This window comes from Lissotriton helveticus, chromosome 10 (assembly GCF_964261635.1).
Source record: "Lissotriton helveticus chromosome 10, aLisHel1.1, whole genome shotgun sequence".
Lineage (NCBI taxonomy): Eukaryota > Metazoa > Chordata > Amphibia > Caudata > Salamandridae > Lissotriton > Lissotriton helveticus.
In genome coordinates this window covers 1124394831-1124413312 of record NC_136071.1, presented here as the reverse complement: position 1 = coordinate 1124413312, position 18482 = coordinate 1124394831, and the positions used below count along the sequence as shown (strand labels likewise).

The 18482-nt window shown below is 47.5% G+C and overlaps 1 long non-coding RNA gene across 1 annotated transcript in view; it reads left to right on the top strand.

Annotated features, from left to right (window-relative positions):
- LOC144784848 (uncharacterized) overlaps nt 1–18482 on the top strand; it is a 51283-nt gene that overhangs the window by 3793 nt on the left and 29008 nt on the right. The window contains exon 2 of the long non-coding RNA XR_013601707.1: nt 3665–3862. This is a non-coding gene — a long non-coding RNA (uncharacterized LOC144784848). The remainder of the gene's footprint in view (nt 1–3664; nt 3863–18482) is intronic.

The following is an 18482-nucleotide window of genomic DNA, read 5'->3' as shown; positions in this document are numbered from 1 at the left end:
AGTAGGGAAAGCGTTGGATAGCGTAGGGGTAAAAATTACTATTCCCACTCCAAAGAGTGCAACAATAGGGAAAGCGTTGGATAGCGTAGGGGTAAAAATTACTATTCCCACTCCGGAGAGTGCAACAGTAGGGAAAGCGTTGGTTAGCGTAGGGGTAAAAATTACTATTCCCACTCCAGAGAGTGCAACAGTAGAGAAAGCGTTGGATAGCGTAGGGGTAAAAATTACTATTCCCACTCCATGAGAGTGCAACAGTAGGGAAAGCGTTGGATAGCGTAGGGTTAAAAATTTCTATTCCCACTCCAGAGAGTGCAACAGTAGGGAAAGCGTTGGAAAGTGCAGGGGTAAAAATTATTATTCCCACTCCAGTGAGTGCAACAGTAGGGAAAGCGTTGGATAGCGTAGGGGTAAAAATTACTATTCCCACTCCAGAGAGTGCAACAGTAGGGAAGGCGTTGGATAGCGTAGGGGTAAAAATTACTATTCCCACTCCAGAGAGTGCAACAGTAAGGAAAGCGTTGGATAGCGTAGGGGTAAAAATTACTATTCCCACTCCAGAGAGTGCAACAGTAGAGAAAGCGTTGGATAGCGTAGGGGTAAAAATTACTATTCCCACTCCATGAGAGTGCAACAGTAGGGAAAGCGTTGGATAGCGTAGGGTTAAAAATTTCTATTCCCACTCCAGAGAGTGCAACAGTAGGGAAAGCGTTGGAAAGTGCAGGGGTAAAAATTATTATTCCCACTCCAGTGAGTGCAACAGTAGGGAAAGCGTTGGATAGCGTAGGGGTAAAAATTACTATTCCCACTCCAGAGAGTGCAACAGTAGGGAAGGCGTTGGATAGCGTAGGGGTAAAAATTACTATTCCCACTCCAGAGAGTGCAACAGTAGGGAAAGCGTTGGATAGCGTAGGGGTAAAAATTACTATTCCCACTCCAGAGAGTGCAACAGCAGGGAAAGCGTTGGATAGCATAGGGGTAAATGTTACTATTCCCACTCTATTGAAAATGTTTTAATATAATTCACATAATTATCAATTAATAAGAATTAATTACCAATTAAGAATTAATTAATTACCAATTAAAAATTAATTAACAATGTATTCAAAATAAATACCAATAAATAAATTAACATATTTAATTAATTATAATAAAATTACTTCCCACCCCATTCCCCTATAAACCCACAACCTGCTACAGAAAATAAATTAATATTATTCACATAATTATCAATTAATCAATTAATAATTTGTTTATCAATTAAGAATTAATTAATTACCAATTAAAAATGAATTAACAATTTATTCAAAATACCAATAAATAAATTTCCATATTTAATTATAGTTAAATTACTTCCCACCCCATTCCCCTATAAACCCACAACCTGCTACAGAAAATAAATTAATATTATTCACATAATTATCAATTCATAAAAATGAATTATCAATTAATAAATAATTCATTAGCAATTAAAAATGAATTAACAATTTATTAAAAAAATACCAATAAATTAATTAACATATTTAATTAATTATAATTAAATTACTTCCCATCCTATTCCCCTATAAACCCACAACCCGCTACAGAATTAAATTACTCAAAAATTAAATAACATAAAATAAATTACTTAAAATAAATTCAAAAAAATATACACTTTTCACACATATACTAACATACAAAACACTTTAAAAAATTCGATATTATTAAAAATTCGATATTTTTAATAACCTATATTATGTACTTTGATATTTTGACTTTCTATATTTTTTAAATCGATATTACATTACTTACCTTAAAAACGATATTTTTGATGTCTATATTCTGTCCATTCGATATTTTGTCCATTCTATATGTTGGACTCGATATTTGTGTTACTCGATATTTTGGACTCGATATTTTGACCATATACCATATCTCACAAAAGAACAAGAAATATAAAAATGCATCTTATTTTTAATTAGAGCTTTCTCTGTGGCTAAGTTGCATGCTGTATGAAGTAATCAAATACGTAGTTGAGACCATGAGGGGTTTTTCAACCAATCAGTATGCAGTATAAAGAGCGCTCCAATATGTACAGAAGAAATGCCTCTGATGAAGCGGTACATTGGCCACAGAGACGCGTCAGGCAGTACAACGAACTTAGATGGCTGGGGCGGGCTGAACCATGATGCCGAATGGCAGACGCACTGTCGAGTGCATCTTGAGAAGCTTCGGTGTTTGTTGGATAAAAAATATAAATATATATATGTTACATACATATATACATATGTATACAATATATACAGGTTCAGTCAGCACTTTTCAACCAGTAATCTGTTATTCACATATTTCTTTCTCCCATTACAGCACACCATGTACTTACTTACTTACTTACCATGAACCAGTGAGTCATCCACTTCAGTCAGTGGCTAATTTAATTTTGAGCAATGGCATTTTGTTCTTTCACAAGGAGCACATCTGCAAAATAGTTCCCTTCATTGTTAGGAACTACTACTGAAATTAGCGTTTTTTGATACCAAAACCGATTCTTCCTTTTAGGCACTTTTTTGTATTGGAAAGCTCTCTCAACAATAAAGTTTTAGAAAAACCATGATAATATAAACGAACCATTGACAAAGCCAAAAAGTTAGCAGCCATTGCTAGACCTATTGGCTTTGCCATTGCTTGTTTTTACTATAATGAAACAGACTAAGGATATTTGAGTAAGCATTGAATGTGTGGCCCTGAAGAAGGAATATGATTTAGTGAAAAATGTGCTGGACATTGTTAGGAAATAAATACTGATTTGTATTCTATGGAACTGAGTATGCCTAATTAGTGTTCTTCAAATGAGTTTAACATATTTGCTGTTCTATGGTCTATCTGGCTTGGCAAGTTGATATGCCTTTGAACAGCAGCTGCAGAATGTCGGTTTGACTTTTATGTTATACTGATCTGAGCTGAACTGTAAAAATGAGTACCTATGGATACTACTTGCTTGCAACTACAGGCACACATTAAGCACTCAGTACTGGGCCTTGCTCTGCAACATTAGTCAATTTTATGTTTCTGTTAATGTATTTTTAAAACCTAGTCCAAAAATGACAGTGTTGACTGTAGTGACTTTCTGAATTTTAAAGGCTAAAATATTGTAAAGAAATTACCCCACCTCTAACCAACCAGTGGCGTAGGAAGGGGGTGCGGTGGGTGTGGGCCTCCCCGGGTGTCATCGCTGAGGGGGGGGGGGGGGGGGAATGGCAAAAATATATGTTTTAAACACATATTTTTGCCATTTTGTCAAGCCGGGGTGACGAGTGTCATTACTGAGGGGGGTGACAAAACGGCAAAAATATGTTTTAAACATATTTTTGCCATGTTGTCAAGCTGGGGGTGACATGAAATTTTCCACACCGGTTACCACCTGACCTTGCTACGCCACTGTAACTAACACCCCATTCTCAGCACTGTATTCTCAGTCTACCCATCATGTTGTTTATTCCTGTTCCGGTCACTCGCCGCTGTATCTGTCTTGCATATTTTTAAACCAGAAAATATGAACATTTAAAAAAAACAAAGATTAGCATTTGCAGCCCTTTGTTTTAATACAGTGGTATGCAATGTTATTGCTTCAATTGACCTTATCCGCAAAGAAAGTGATCTCTGTCTTCACTTGGGTTTCCATTTCCAGCTTTCTAAAATTAACCAATGTTCCCAGAAGTATGCTTAGAAAGCTGCACCACAGTCAGGATTCCAGTTGTAATTCCAAGCAATCAAAGAGATGTCAGGGGTCTTCATCCACAACAATGGACAAACACGACTGTGGGCACAAGAAAATATGAAAGGCACAAAGCAACCCCATGGAAGGAGAGGGCTGACTGGAACCCCAGTAAGTATGTTATATATGCAATTTCAGTCAAATCAAAAGGTCTTGGCTAAGGTCAGATCTAAAAAAAGCAACAATTGTCTTTGTCAGTGCTTGTTTGTTGGGAGACCAGGGCCGAAGCAGATATGTCTGCCTGAACTGCAGCCTAACGTGCGATGGGTGAGGGTGAAGTGCTGGCCAGCAGGGGGAGTCGCTGCCTGTAGATCCCGGAAGCTCGGCGCGCGCCGATAACAGCCCTTTGTTCTTGACACCCATTGTCCTGGAGCCGACGCCCTTCTCGAGACGCCGACGGTGTCCGACGTGGGTCACGTGCTGTTTGACGTGGGAATTTGTTGCCGGGGTTTCCGTGCCACATGCCGGGGAACAAACGCTACCCTTTATTTTCTGTCGTTATTCCGTTCTCCTTTCCTTTGAATTCAACGGGTATTTTTCACAATGTGTTTGGCTATGTGCTCCGCGGGCGCTTTTTGCGCAAACGTTACCGTGGAAAAAGAAACGCCGGGTCGGTTTAAAACATGTGCTCAAGGTGGGTCCAGGAAGGCGGGGTAAGTATACTATTTACAGGATATCCACAAGCATTTACATATAATTCATCTGAATAGATTGATAATCAGTGGTTAACCTTAAAACCCGGCTGGAGCAGTGCTTAATTTGAACCGGTGATTGGTGAGGCCCACCTAGGGTTGACTCGTCATGGCCGGTTTTCTACCGTCATCACCGGTATTTCACTGTCCCAGCCGGTACAAAAATATACAAAGTCGGTGTTTTTAGCCCTCTCTCATCTGCACATACTTTAAATCGCACATATAAATAGAAAGCGCCTTTAAACGTGTTCTAGATCTGCGTTAAAGATGCCTAGTAATTAAAGTAAACAAAAGCAGAAAATGCATGCCACAAATGAATACATAACGATTTTCTTAAAGTCTGCTTTAGTATAATATCTGGGGCTTTGCAGACTCTTAAAACAACACATGACCGGTATTTTACTCTTTGAAAGGGGGCAACTCTAGGCCCACCTGCACTCATTTTTGGGGACCAGCACTTATTTTTCCTCATCTAACTTTGACCCAGAGAAAGAAAGGAAAAAACATGCAAGGGGGAAAGAAGGAGGAGGAGAAATTCGGAAAAACTGCGTAAAAGGAGAAAGCAGTGATGAAAAAGAACCTACAATAGTGAGATAAAGCGGCAGGGAGTGTCGGGTGGTGGATTAAGGAGGCATGGATGTAAAACTACCAGCCTTGGTATTTGGCGCACCACATTCTATAGCGCCAGTCGCGGATTTCTGAGCAAACATTGGGCCCCTGCACTCAGTCTTTTACAAGTTAAGAACTGGGCTGTATTCAGCCTGTTTCGACCCATGATCTCACTGTCATGGACATTTCCTTGAAGAATGTGGGAATGGTTATGGGCGGGATTGTATGCGGAAATTATGTAAATATATGTTTCTTACCTATTGACAGATGTGGGTCCATTAAAAAAAAAAAAAAAAAAAAATATATATATATATATATATATATATATATATATATATACTGGCCTTTTACGAATTTGTGAATGCGTAGAATTCACAAAGTCTTCCAAAGGTGTGCCTGGTTTCAGGGTTTTCTCTGAGTTCCAACATTGTGGAGGCATTTCTGAGCCATGATTGTAAGTAGGGTACATATATGCACAGGGGGAAATCTCTACACATGTTCACTAGCACTTTTTCTTATAAATGCCCCTGCTGCCTGGGGTTTTTCAGCTCCTTTTCATCCCAGGAATATTATTCACTCCCACCATTCACAGGAGTAAATCTTACACCATTTTCATGGTAAAAATGGGACTAAAAAGATTTTTCTGCATACCCATTAACTCAGCATTTTGTGGGTGTTTCCAAATTCTCTAGGACCCCCTCCCCGGAGTGTGCACTTCCCACCCTTGGTTGAGAATGTACTCCTTTCTCAGCTGTTTACTTGCCATTAAGGGGCGGGTCACCATCATGCTTTGTGCACAGTCTCCCAATCCAACACCCATTGTATGTCACTTGGTGGCTGCTGCTTGTCTGATGCTGTCAGAAGCTAAGGCTGAATGAAATAATGAACTATCTCCCTCTAGCTGCTGCTTCTCCTATGGTGTCAGAAGCAAAGACCGAATGAATTAATGAAACATCACTCTTAGTGGCTGCTGCTTATCTCAGTGGCTGCTGCTTCCGTTGGTGTCAGAAGCAAAGACTGAACTAATGAAGAATTCTGTAAAGCACAGCAGCACAGACTCGATTGCTTCTGGGCGCTTCCCACTCCGAGTGGGCGGCACGGCAGGTTATTAAAGTGCATTTCCATTGTCTTTCTGAAGCCAGTAGATCGGCTCGGTGCAGAGAACACGTATGTAGCGCGTGACACCGTGCGCGTGACAGGCGTCTCGTGGAGCGTCGGCTAGACTTCATCTGGCATAGCGAGGGTGCGTACAAAAGCTGTCACTCCACGAATATAAACAACGTGGCACATGTAATGGCATTTTGAAATAATGCAGAGGTGCAAGAAAACAGACACTTGCGTTAAAAATAAGAGCGAGTAAGAGGAGCAAAGCCCTTCGAATGAGTCACTCTGTAGTGTCTGGTCCGATGGTTTATGGTACAAACTGAATCACCTCTAGGCGCTTTCAGAATATGAAGTGGGGCATCATTGTTAAAAGGGGGCAACCCCGTGCCTCGTCCTGCCGCACCTTTGCCAATCATCAACGAAACGCGTTTTCAAGGCGTGTTTATTGATGACGTCAGGTGGAGTTTTCAGATTTCTTGTGACGTCACTCACCGAATGGCCCCATTAAGACATTGACTCGTCAGATTTCTTTGTGTTGGTCAGGTGGGCGGGATGGGGGGACCTCGGAAGCTGCCTGGAGCGTGACCCACAGGTGGGGTTCTCGAACTGAAAAGCTTCGCCCTCCTTTCGAGGGGCAGCGTGGTTCCTTCGAGGGGCGTGGGTCCCATTTTATTTGAAAGCGGCCAGAAATGAAACTCGGGTGAAAAATAAAATGGGGGGAGGGGGGCTGCTAAAAGTGAAGAATATTTCACAGGTCCAATAAAACATATGCTGCCGAGGTAGTAATGCGAACCAATCGGTGTGCATTTGAAATCAAATGTGGAAGAACTGTGTATTTTAGTGTTGCCACCGGCTAAAGTTCATAAAACAACTATGCAAACTGTGATTCTCAGTGGAGTGGGGACAGAATCAGTGAGTGTGGAGCGGTATGGTATGAGAGTTGTGGCTAAAAACAGCAAGATATAATTTTAGTATTTTGCAGGCCTTTCGCCTACAGTTTACTGAACATAAAATATAATACACACCTTAAATGAAACAGAACTACAGGAAAATATAATCTGTAGGAAATACACTCTGTTCCGGTAGTGAAAGCTCACTCGGATAATGCAACAACTGCAAATGTATCTGTGTGCAACCGAAGGGCGGCAGATTTGAATCTTGGTTGGTGCACAATACAATAGGGACCGCAAAGAGTCCCAATCTGTGACAAAAAACACAGTGAAATGCAAGTTATTGTTTTGAGATTTAATTCTTTTATACAGCAGGTATTTCAATACATATACACCCACCTACAACCAGCTGCTGGTGGGCAAACAACTTTTACCAACCACCCCGCACGCCTCTTGTTTGCACCCCCAGTCCCTTCGCGTCGTATTTTCTCAGTAGATCAGTTCTATGCATGTCTAACATGTCTCAAACTCTCCTTTTACACCCTCCACGTCCATTGCGTGCCCTCAGTATCTCAGCCAGTCCTTTATTTTTATTGAAGTACCACCAGGTTCCATATTCAGGCCAGGCCCAATGGAATGATGTGGCAGACGAGGACTAAATTATGCGCCAAGAAAAGGCAAATCGCTTGGCATAATGCAGCACATTTTGTGATACTATTACTTCATTATTTTGTCATTTTTACACACATCACTGGGCAAAGGATTCAGCACATTAATATTGTTACATGGTATACATGGTACCCCAAGTCATTGTCTTTAAAATTTATTATCCACAAGTAGGCCGCCTTAAAATAGTGCAACACTTTAATGCTTCCCTTAAAAAGATGCATTCCAGAACTCAACCAATTACATCTTACAGCCCACCCCGCCCAAAGGAATAAATCGTTATCACCATGCAGCCTCAAAGGACTAGATTAATCACAGCCTCAACTGACTTCCAAGTATCCTGTGGATTTGAATTAACCAACTGGACACATTTACCTTTCCTTCAGACAGCAATCACTCTGGAGAGAAGGCCTCTTTCTTCTTTGTCTGTCCCTCCTTTCACTTCTCACTGCAGGAGAACCCTGCCTCCCCCCTTCAGCCTTCGCCAACTCAAGGTCTATATTGTTCTAGAATGGTTGTTTAAAACGCTTGGTAACCCCCATAGATCCTGCCAAATTCAACCTCCGGGTACTACAGGATGTCATAAGATGTGATATGCCTCAGTGTACAAATCAGAATCTCTCTCTCCCACTCGCTCTCTCCCTCTGTACTAGAGGTAGGCGAGCTCACAAATTAATGGGAGAGCCAAGAGAAGAACCTAGCCAAGGGAATGGCTTGGATCTTAGACCCCGTGCATGAAGTTTGTTTCTTAAACATGTGGAAGTTTTGACATTAGTATCTCACATTATGGAGCTGCACTGAGAAGTACTTTATTAAAAGTGATAATTTTTAAACATGAACAAGACAGTTTCATGTAAACCCTGTACGCGGCCCAGATTATTATTAACATTCTTTACGTTAAGGCTTTATTTTTACCTCTTTGTACAACTTCAGTCAGTTTTTATATAGCGCAAATTCCACCCCAAGGTACTGGAGTGCTTTAAATAGAAATCAGTTATATTACACAAGGTCGCCATTTATTGTTTATAGGGATGGGGCGATTAAGGGATTTTCCCAGAATCACAGGTGGTGGAGCTGACGAGAAGGCTTGATTCTGATTCCCCAGGTCCAATGTTGAAAGTTGTGGCCCTAACAACACATCCAGAGTCAGGGCCAGCTTTTGCGCTGGTGTTGTCCCGTGCGAGAATCTTTAAACCTTTTTGGCATCCCTCCCCCATGACCTCCTTCTTCACAGATTCCCTCACTACCACCCTCCAATAGTGTCCCTCACCTCTCCTTTCTCACATGCATTTCATTTGTTTTATAGCGCTGTTCATACCAGTATAGGGTGTTGGACCACTTTACATCACACACACATTATACAGAAACACTGAAACATACATGTGTGAATCAGTCTATAGAAAATGTTATAAAAGACAAAGAGGATTACAAGATGTATGAAGCGCGTGTCATTCATACTAGGAGGTTGTATATTTCAAGAGTGTTTGGTCTGGAGAACAAACTCAGGATTTTAAATGTTTCACAGAGGTTGGGGTAAGCTTTCCCAATAAGAATGCATTTCTACCCCAACAAACCCTTTTTTAAAGCCACATTAGGATAATGCAAGACTGTGGAAAAAAAAATAAAGGTCCTACCCAAACCATGAAATTTGCATGCAGCTCTTTGATGAAAGTTCATAGGTCACTGTGCTATATTAGGATTGTAATTTAAGTGCAAGTAACAAAAGGATGTTTGTCACAAAAGCAGTAACCCACTGAGCTCTCAACATAAAATACAGTTCTGCGATTTGCATTGTACACCTTCTTTGCAGCAGGCATATAACCCTCTGCACTACCTTATTATGAGTCAAAACTGCCACTAGACTAAACTCCAATCTCTCTACAGCAGGAACATTAATCACCAGAGTAATCATGACATTTTTACTGTTGCCTGAAAACTGCTGGACACACAAGGAACTCTGCAGCAGGAGCTTTTGAATGCGTAAGTTATTTCTAAACACAGCACCCCCCTCCCCAGGTCAGCACAAGGTACAGCTGCACCGGTACACTGCCCTGAAGGCGGCACTGTCCAGGCCAGGGGGAGGGAGGCGGGCAGACGCCATATAAAAGGCTGGCGTATTATGGGCTCGAGGTTTCAACAGAACCCCGAGCTGAGCCGGGTGTCAGGCAGGAGCCTGGCTCGGGCCTCAAGTGTCTCAGTCACCTCTCTTCTGTACCCCTGTCTCTCTATACCCCCTCTCTCCTACCTGTGCGTGCGTCCGCTGTCCCTTCTTTATCCTTCTGCCTGTCTTTGCCCATTTCTCTTCCCTTTCCCGCCTGCCTACCCCCACTCTGTACCTCTCTTTGTCCCCGGAGCTCCCTTTCCCCGCCCCTTTTTCTCTATTCCATTATTAATTAAAAGGCTCTATTAAAATATGCTTTTATCGGGAGCAAACGGGTACAATCTAGAGAAAAAAACAGTGGAAAAACTAGAGAAACAAACACGTGAAGTTGTGATAAGAGGCCGGGGTGCCGGGATTTTCGGGAACAGCATTATCAATCTTAAGGTTTTCCAACTGGTCAGCTTTTGTGGCTCGCTAATTAATTCACAGATAATTGTTCTTTCAGATCAATGGTATGTAAATGATATGTAAATGCTTCTCATGCATTTTCATTTCGGGCACGGTGAATGGTACTGGCGGCGGCCCTCGAGAACCCCAGGTCAAAGGGCACTGGCCCGGGGGACGGAGAGCAGAGGGTGCAGCCACGGACTTCCTGAGTCAGAGCGATTGGGGTTATTTTATCCACACAATGGCGCCCCAGCAAAACCGTGAGAGCCACGACATGTGACCGACGGGGAAAAGATAAGAGAGGAAACACACAATGAGAAAATAAAGCCTTCTCCCCCACAATGACATGTGACGGAGCCCCACAGTCCTCTGCTTGTGACTGTGTCACAATAACATGCTCGGTTTCTACTTCCTCCGGCGGATCAATCAAATGACAAAAATATAAAAGGTTCCAGCACAAAGATTTCTTGTATTACTCCAGGAGTCCAGAAGGAGCTAGGAGTACTCCTGGCGTACTCCTGAAATGAACGAGTAAGCCAGGACTGCTACAAGAGTAAGTGACAATTATTCAAACACCAACATTTGGGAATCGGGCCCTCATTAAGCACTTCAAGCATCATTGGAGACTTTGGCATCTTCATGCACACTGTCTAAAATGATTAAGAACGGAGTATGTCCAAGCCTGAGACCCATTGGCGTTCCAGAAGGCTGCTGTAAGCCGTGCATGAAGGCTACTGTGGGGTGAAGGCCCTGAGAGCCTTGCGTGGGGCCTATTGTGTGGTGCGGGCCCTGACAGCCATGCATGAGCCCTACTGTGGGGTGCCGGCCTTGACAGCTATGCATGAGGCCTACCGTGGGGTGCAGGCCTGGACAGACATGCATGAGGCCTACCGTGGGGTGCAGGCCTGGACAGCCATGCATGAGCACTATTGTGGGGAGCGGGCCTTGACAACCATGCACAAGGCCTACTCTGGGGTTCAGGCCTTGACATCCTTGCATGAGGCCTGGTGCGGGCCCTGACAGCCATGCATGAGGCCCATTGTGGGGTGCGGGCCCTGACAGTCTTGCATGAGGCCCATTGTGGGATGCGGGCCTTGACAGCCATGCACGATGCCTACTGTGGGATGCAGGCCTTGACAGCCATGCACAAGGCCTACTCTGGGGTTCAGGCCTTGACATCCTTGCATGAGGCCTGGTGCAGGCATTGACAGCCATGCATGAGGCCCATTGTGGGGTGCGGGCCTTGACAGCCATGCATGAGGCTCATTGTGGGGTGCGGGCCCTGAGAGCCTTGCATGAGGCCCATTGTGGGGTGCGAGCCCTGAGAGCCTTGCATGAGGCCCATTGTGGGGTGCGGGCCCTGAGAGCCATGCATGAGGCCTACTGTGGGGTGCGGGCCCTGAGAGCCTTGCATGAGGCCTACCTTGGGGTGCGGGCCCTGAGAGCCTTGCATGAGGCCTACCGTGGGGTGCGGGCCCTGAGAGCCTTGCATGAGGCCTACTGTGGGGTGCCGGCCTTGACAGCCATGCATGAGGCCCATTGTGGGGTGCCGGCCTTGACAACCATGCATGAGGCCCATTGTGGGGTGCGGGCCCTGAGAGCCTTGCATGAGGCCCATTGTGGGGTGCAGGCCCTGAGAGCCTTGCATGAGGCCCATTGTGGGGTGCGGGCCCTGAGAGCCTTGCATGAGGCCTACCGTGGGGTGCAGGCCCTGAGAGCCTTGCATGAGGCCCATTGTGGGGTGCGGGCCCTGAGAGCCTTGCATGAGGCCCATTGTGGGGTGCAGGCCTTGACAGCCATGCATGAGGCCTACCGTGGAGTTCAGGCCTTGACAGCCATGCATGAGGCCTACCGCGGGGTGCAGGCCTGGACAGCCATGCATGAGCCCTACTGTGAGGTGCCGGCCTTGACAACCATGCATGAGGCCCATTGTGGGGTGCGAGCCCTGAGAGCCTTGCATGAGGCCCATTGTGGGGTGCGGGCCCTGAGAGCCTTGCATGAGGCCCATTGTGGGGTGCAGGCCTTGACAGCCATGCATGAGGCCTACCGTGGAGTTCAGGCCTTGACAGCCTTGCATGAGGCCCACTGTGGGGTGCAGGCCTGGACAGCCGTGCATGAGGCCCATTGTGGGGTGCGAGCCCTGAGAGCCTTGCATGAGGCCCATTGTGGGGTGCAGGCCCTGAGAGCCTTGCATGAGGCCCATTGTGGGGTGCGGGCCCTGAGAGCCTTGCATGAGGCCTACCGTGGGGTGCGGGCCCTGAGAGCCTTGCATGAGGCCTACCGTGGGGTGCAGGCCTTGACAGCCATGCATGAGCCCTACTGTGGGGTGCCGGCCTTGACAACCATGCATGAGGCCTACCGTGGGGTGCGGGCCCTGAGAGCCTTGCATGAGGCCTACCGTTGGGTCCAGGCCTTGACAGCCATGCATGAGCCCTACTGTGGGGTGCCGGCCTTGACAACCATGCATGAGGCCCATTGTGGGGTGCGGGCCCTGAGAGCCTTGCATGAGGCCCATTGTGGGGTGCGGGCCCTGAGAGCCTTGCATGAGGCCCATTGTAGGGTGCAGGCCTTGACAGCCATGTATGAGGCCTACCGTGGGGTGCAGGCCTGGACAGCCTTGCATGAGGCCCATTGTGGGGTGCAGGCCTGGACAGCCTTGCATGAGGCCCATTGTGGGGTGCGGGCCCTGAGAGCCTTGCATGAGGCCCATTGTGAGGTGCGGGCCCTGAGAGCCTTGCATGAGGCCCATTGTGGGGTGCGGGCCCTGAGAGCCTTGCATGAGGCCCATTGTAGGGTCCAGGCCTTGACAGCCATGCATGAGGCCTACCGTGGGGTGCAGGCCTGGACAGCCTTGCATGAGGCCCATTGTGGGGTGCAGGCCTGGACAGCCATGCATGAGGCCCATTGTGGGGTGCAGGCCTTGACAGCCATGCATGAGGCCTACCGTGGGGTGAAGGCCTGGACAGCCTTGCATGAGGCCCATTGTGGGGTGCGAGCCTTGCATGAGGCCCATTGTGGGGTGCGGGCCCTGAGAGCCTTGCATGAGGCCCATTGTGGGGTGCAGGCCTTGACAGCCATGAGGCCCATTGTGGGGTGCGGGCCCTGAGAGCCTTGCATGAGGCCCATTGTGGGGTGCGGGCCCTGAGAGCCCTGCATGAGGCCCATTGTGGGGTGCGGGCCCGGACAGCCATGCATGAGCCCCACTGTGGGGTGCCGCCCTTGACAGCCATGCATGAGCCCTACTGTGGGGTGCCGGCCTTGACAACCTTGCATGAGGCCTATTGTGGGGTGCGGGCCCTGAGAGCCTTGCATGAGGCCCATTGTGGGGTGCGGGCCCGGACAGCCATGCATGAGCCCCACTGTGGGGTGCCGCCCTTGACAGCCATGCATGAGCCCTACGGTGGGGTGCCGGCCTTGACAGCTATGCATGAGCCCTACTGTGGGGTGCCGCCCTTGACAGCCATGCATGAGCCCTACTGTGGGGTGCCGGCCTTGACAGCTATGCATGAGCCCTACTGTGGGGAGCGGGCCTTGACAACCATGCACGAGGCCTACCGTGGGGTGCAGGCCTTGACATCCTTGTATGAGGCCTATTGTGGGGAGCAGGCCTTGAACCATGCACAAGGCCTACTCTGGGGTGCAGGCCTTGACATCCTTGCATGAGGCCTGGTGCAGGCCCTGACAGCCATGCATGAGGCCCATTGTGGGGTGCGGGCCCTGACAGTCTTGCATGAGGCCCATTGTGGGATGCGGGCCTTGACAGCCATGCACGATGCCTACTGTGGGATGCAGGCCTTGACAGCCTTGCATGAGGCCTATTGTGGGGTGCAGGCCTGGACAGCCGTGCATGAGGCCTACTGTGGGGTGCAGGCCCTGAGAGCCTTGCATGAAGGCTACTGTGGGGTGCAGGCCCTGAGAGCCTTGCATGAGGCCCATTGTGGGGTGCGGGCCCTGAGAGCCTTGCATGAGGCCCATTGTGGGGTGCGGGCCCTGAGAGCCTTGCATGAGGCCCATTGTGGGGTGCGGGCCCTGAGAGCCCTGCATGAGGCCCATTGTGGGGTGCGGGCCCGGACAGCCATGCATGAGCCCCACTGTGGGGTGCCGCCCTTGACAGCCATGCATGAGCCCTACTGTGGGGTGCCAGCCTTGACAGCTATGCATGAGCCCTACTGTGGGGAGCGGGCCTTGACAACCATGCACGAGGCCTACTGTGGGGTGCAGGCCTTGACATCCTTGTATGAGGCCTATTGTGGGGAGCAGGCCTTGAACCATGCACAAGGCCTACTCTGGGGTGCAGGCCTTGACATCCTTGCATGAGGCCTGGTGCAGGCCCTGACAGCCATGCATGAGGCCCATTGTGGGGTGCGGGCCCTGACAGTCTTGCATGAGGCTCATTGTGGGATGCGGGCCTTGACAGCCATGCACGATGCCTACTGTGGGATGCAGGCCTTGACAGCCTTGCATGAGGCCTATTGTGGGGTGCAGGCCTGGACAGCCGTGCATGAGGCCTACTGTGGGGTGCAGGCCCTGACAGCCTTGCATGAGGCCTACTGTGGGATGCAGGCATTGACAGCCTTGCATGAGGCCTACCGTGGGGTTCAGGCCTTGACAGCCTTGCATGAGGCCTATTGTGGGGTGCAGGCCTGGACAGCCATGCATGAGGCCTACTGTGGGGTGCAGGCCCTGACAGCCTTGCATGAGGCCTACTGTGGGATGCAGACCTTGACAGCCTTGCATGAGGCCTACCGTGGAGTTCAGGCCTTGACAGCCTTGCATGAGGCCTATTGTGGGGTGCAGGCCTGGACAGCCATGCATGAGGCATACTGTGGGGTGCAGGTCTTGACAGCCTTGCGTGAGGCCTACCGTGGAGTTCAGGCCTTGACAGCCTTGCATGAGGCCTATTGTGGGGTGCAGGCCTTGACAGCCATGCATGAGGCCTACTGTGGGGTGCAGGTCTTGACAGCCTTGCGTGAGGCCTACTGTGGGGTGAAAGCCCCGACAACTGATGCCTGAGGCCTACTGTGGGGTGCAGGCCTTGACAGCCATACATGAGGCCTATTAAAGTATGACACACAATTGATGGACGGAATGCAGAACAAATCAAAATATTCACCCCCAGTCAAGAGATCTGGGTTAGAGCCATCATTCTTTTGCTCACCATGCCACTCCAGTTTAGTCCTGGCCGTATGCAAATCAGTCTTGACCCTGTGCATCATGGTAACAGCCCAGCCCGAACTTCCAAGCCAGGTTCTCCCTGGACCGGAAACAAGCATCCTGGGACCGGTTTCGGGGTTTCACCCCTCTTCAGCCAAGATAGCTTGATTCCAGTGGCACAGTGAGCCGGGACCCGCCTCTGGGCATACCCGGCACACTTAGGGCGAGTAAGCAAAAGACACACAATTGATGGACGAAATGCAAAACAAATCAAAACATTCACCCCAGTCAAGAGATCTGGGTTAAACCCATCTTTGTTTTGCTCACCATGCCACTCCAGTTTAGACCTGGCTGTGTCTTTTGTATTAAAGGATGTAGGCCTTGACTGTCAAGCATGAGGCCTATTGTGGGGTGCAGGCCCTGACAACTGTGTATGAGGCCTACTGTGGGGCGCAAGCCCTGACAGCTGTGCATAAGGCCTACTGTGGGTTGCAGGCGTTGAAAGCCATGCATGAGGCCTATTGTGGAGTGCAGACCCCAACATCCGTGCATGAGGCACACTGTAGGGTTGTGACCTCAACGCAGTGCATGGGGCCTACTGTGGGGTGCAGACCACAGTGGCCATGACAAAGGCCTACTGTGGGGTGCAGGCCTTGACAGCTGTGCATGAGGCCCATTGTGGGGTGCAGGGTCAACAACCGTTCAGGAGGCCTACTGTGGGGTGCAGGCGCTGAGAGCCATCCATGAGGCCTTTTGTGGGGTGCAGACCTTGACAGCCATGCATGATGCATATTGTGGGATGCAAGCCTTGACAGACATGTATGAGGCGTATTGTGCGGTGCAGGCCCCGACATCCGTATACGAGGCCTACTTTAGGGTTAAGGCCCTGACGCGCTGCATGTGGCCTACTGTGAAATGCAGCCCCTATGGCCATGCATGAAGCCTGCAGTGAGGTGCAGGTCCTGGCAATTAGATAAGAGAGTGGGTAGTCTAGCTTATTATGGGATACAATATATAAGTGGAAACTCAAACCCACATGGTTTTCTTGTTATCTGATTACATTTGTTGTTGTGAGCCTCCACCCAATTCCCTGTTCCGCATGACAAGCTTCCTAGGCTGGACCCACCGAGTCACAATTCAGGCAGGCCATCACTGTAATATTATTCATCCACTTCTAGGCACTCATGCAGATGTTTGTAAGTAATGCTGGGTCAGTTAGTAGTTACAATCCAGTTGGGTATTTTCAGTAACCAACATGCAAATAATACCAAGGAAAAATCATTATGCATAGAGTTCCCTATGCAAATTCATTGTGGATAGCCTGGAACCGGACTGTTTTTTTATTGCTGCTTGGACTGACCAGATTAACCCTCCAGTTTAGAAGGTTCTTTTTTCACACTTCCGTGGTGGGAACCACTTAGAGAGCCGCCACCAGCAAGAATGACCATTTCAGAAACTGGGGCAACTGGAAAGGCAGCAGGATTGTAAAGACCAAAATGTACGCAGGGGAGCAGAAGGGGACACGTGATGCTGCTCCTGCACAATGGGCACACCACCACAAAAATACTCTCTCTTTCTTCCCCCGCTGTTTCATATTGATGTCTTGTCATGACAGGTATGTTGTTTACAACCCAATTCAACACCATGATGCCAAAGTGAACATTTGTGCTTTATCTCCCCTTGCCAGCTATTTTCCCTGCCGATATGTTCCTTTTTGTTTGTCTCGACCTTACTTGTCGCGATTCCCAACTCAGAAGGGAACATCACCCGAACGCCTGGGCATGTGCTCATTGTTACTGTTTTTAATTGTCCTGAGGAAGACCCCAAACTGAGGACCCACCTGCCCTTACCTTGGGGGTCGAAACGTCGACAACATTTTCAACACATACACGCCCTACCAAACCTGCTAAACTTAGCTCCTGTGTATAGTGTATTTCTTGGGAACAACTGTGATCTGTAATATGACTGGAAATGTTCTGTGAATAGGACAGAATTGTTTATGGACACAATTCCTTTTCTTTGTCCCTTATTCTTTTCCAAACACACCCTACCCCCCTTTAAAATCCCCTTCTTATCTGATAATCACCGAGCACTGATTGAATAATTTTATATGATTTACCATGTATTGTATGAATATGAAATATAATATATGTTTAATTGCAGTAAATGACTACGAAGAGTTGGATTAAATGCAACCCAAAAGACACGTACTTGGTGGATGTACCTCTTTGTTGAAGTAATGTTGTGTTTAACTGTTTTGTAATCGACCACCCCTTTTTATAACGTTGCACTGACCCAGGTCGATGAGGTAAGGGTTTACCCCATTATTACCTACCGCTCCTGCACAATGGGCACACCACCACAAAAATACTCTCTCTTTCTTCCCCCGCTGTTTCATATTGATGTCTTGTCATGACAGGTATGTTGTTTACAACCCAATTCAGCACCATGATGCCAAAGTGAACATTTGTGCTTTATCTCCCCATGCCAGCTATTTTCCCTGCCGATATGTTCCTTTTTGTTTGTCTCGACCTTACTTGTAACTAAAATTGCCATGCTCTAATAACTGTGTAACCTTTGTAAAGCTGTAACCTGCAATTTATTGTCTGATACCCATGTAAAGCGCTCTGATACCTCTGGGTCTAGCCAGCGCTATATAAAACCTTTTAAATAAATAAATATAAAATACCATAACATCAGCATTTTGCTTTCTGGAGACTTCTCTTTCACTTTCGTTAGTCAAAACCTAGATGTCCTGGTTTACGAAGTGCTTTTGGCTAAAAACCTGAACTGGTTGAAAGTGTTGCATTGGACGAGGGACCCCTTGGCAGCCAAGAACTTCCTACAAGTAACCATAGTGGAGTTTACACCAGATTTGTAACAGAATCGAACGAGAATGTGGAACTGGAGGTCCAGGAGGGTTAGTGAAGAAAAGTACAGCAGTGATAAATGGCTGTAAAACATTGTAAAGTAGGAGTTTAGCATAATGTCTTTATATTACGTTTGTCATTCAGTAACCAATTTTGTGTGCTTTTGTACGCCATGGTAGACGAATATTACTGAGCTTT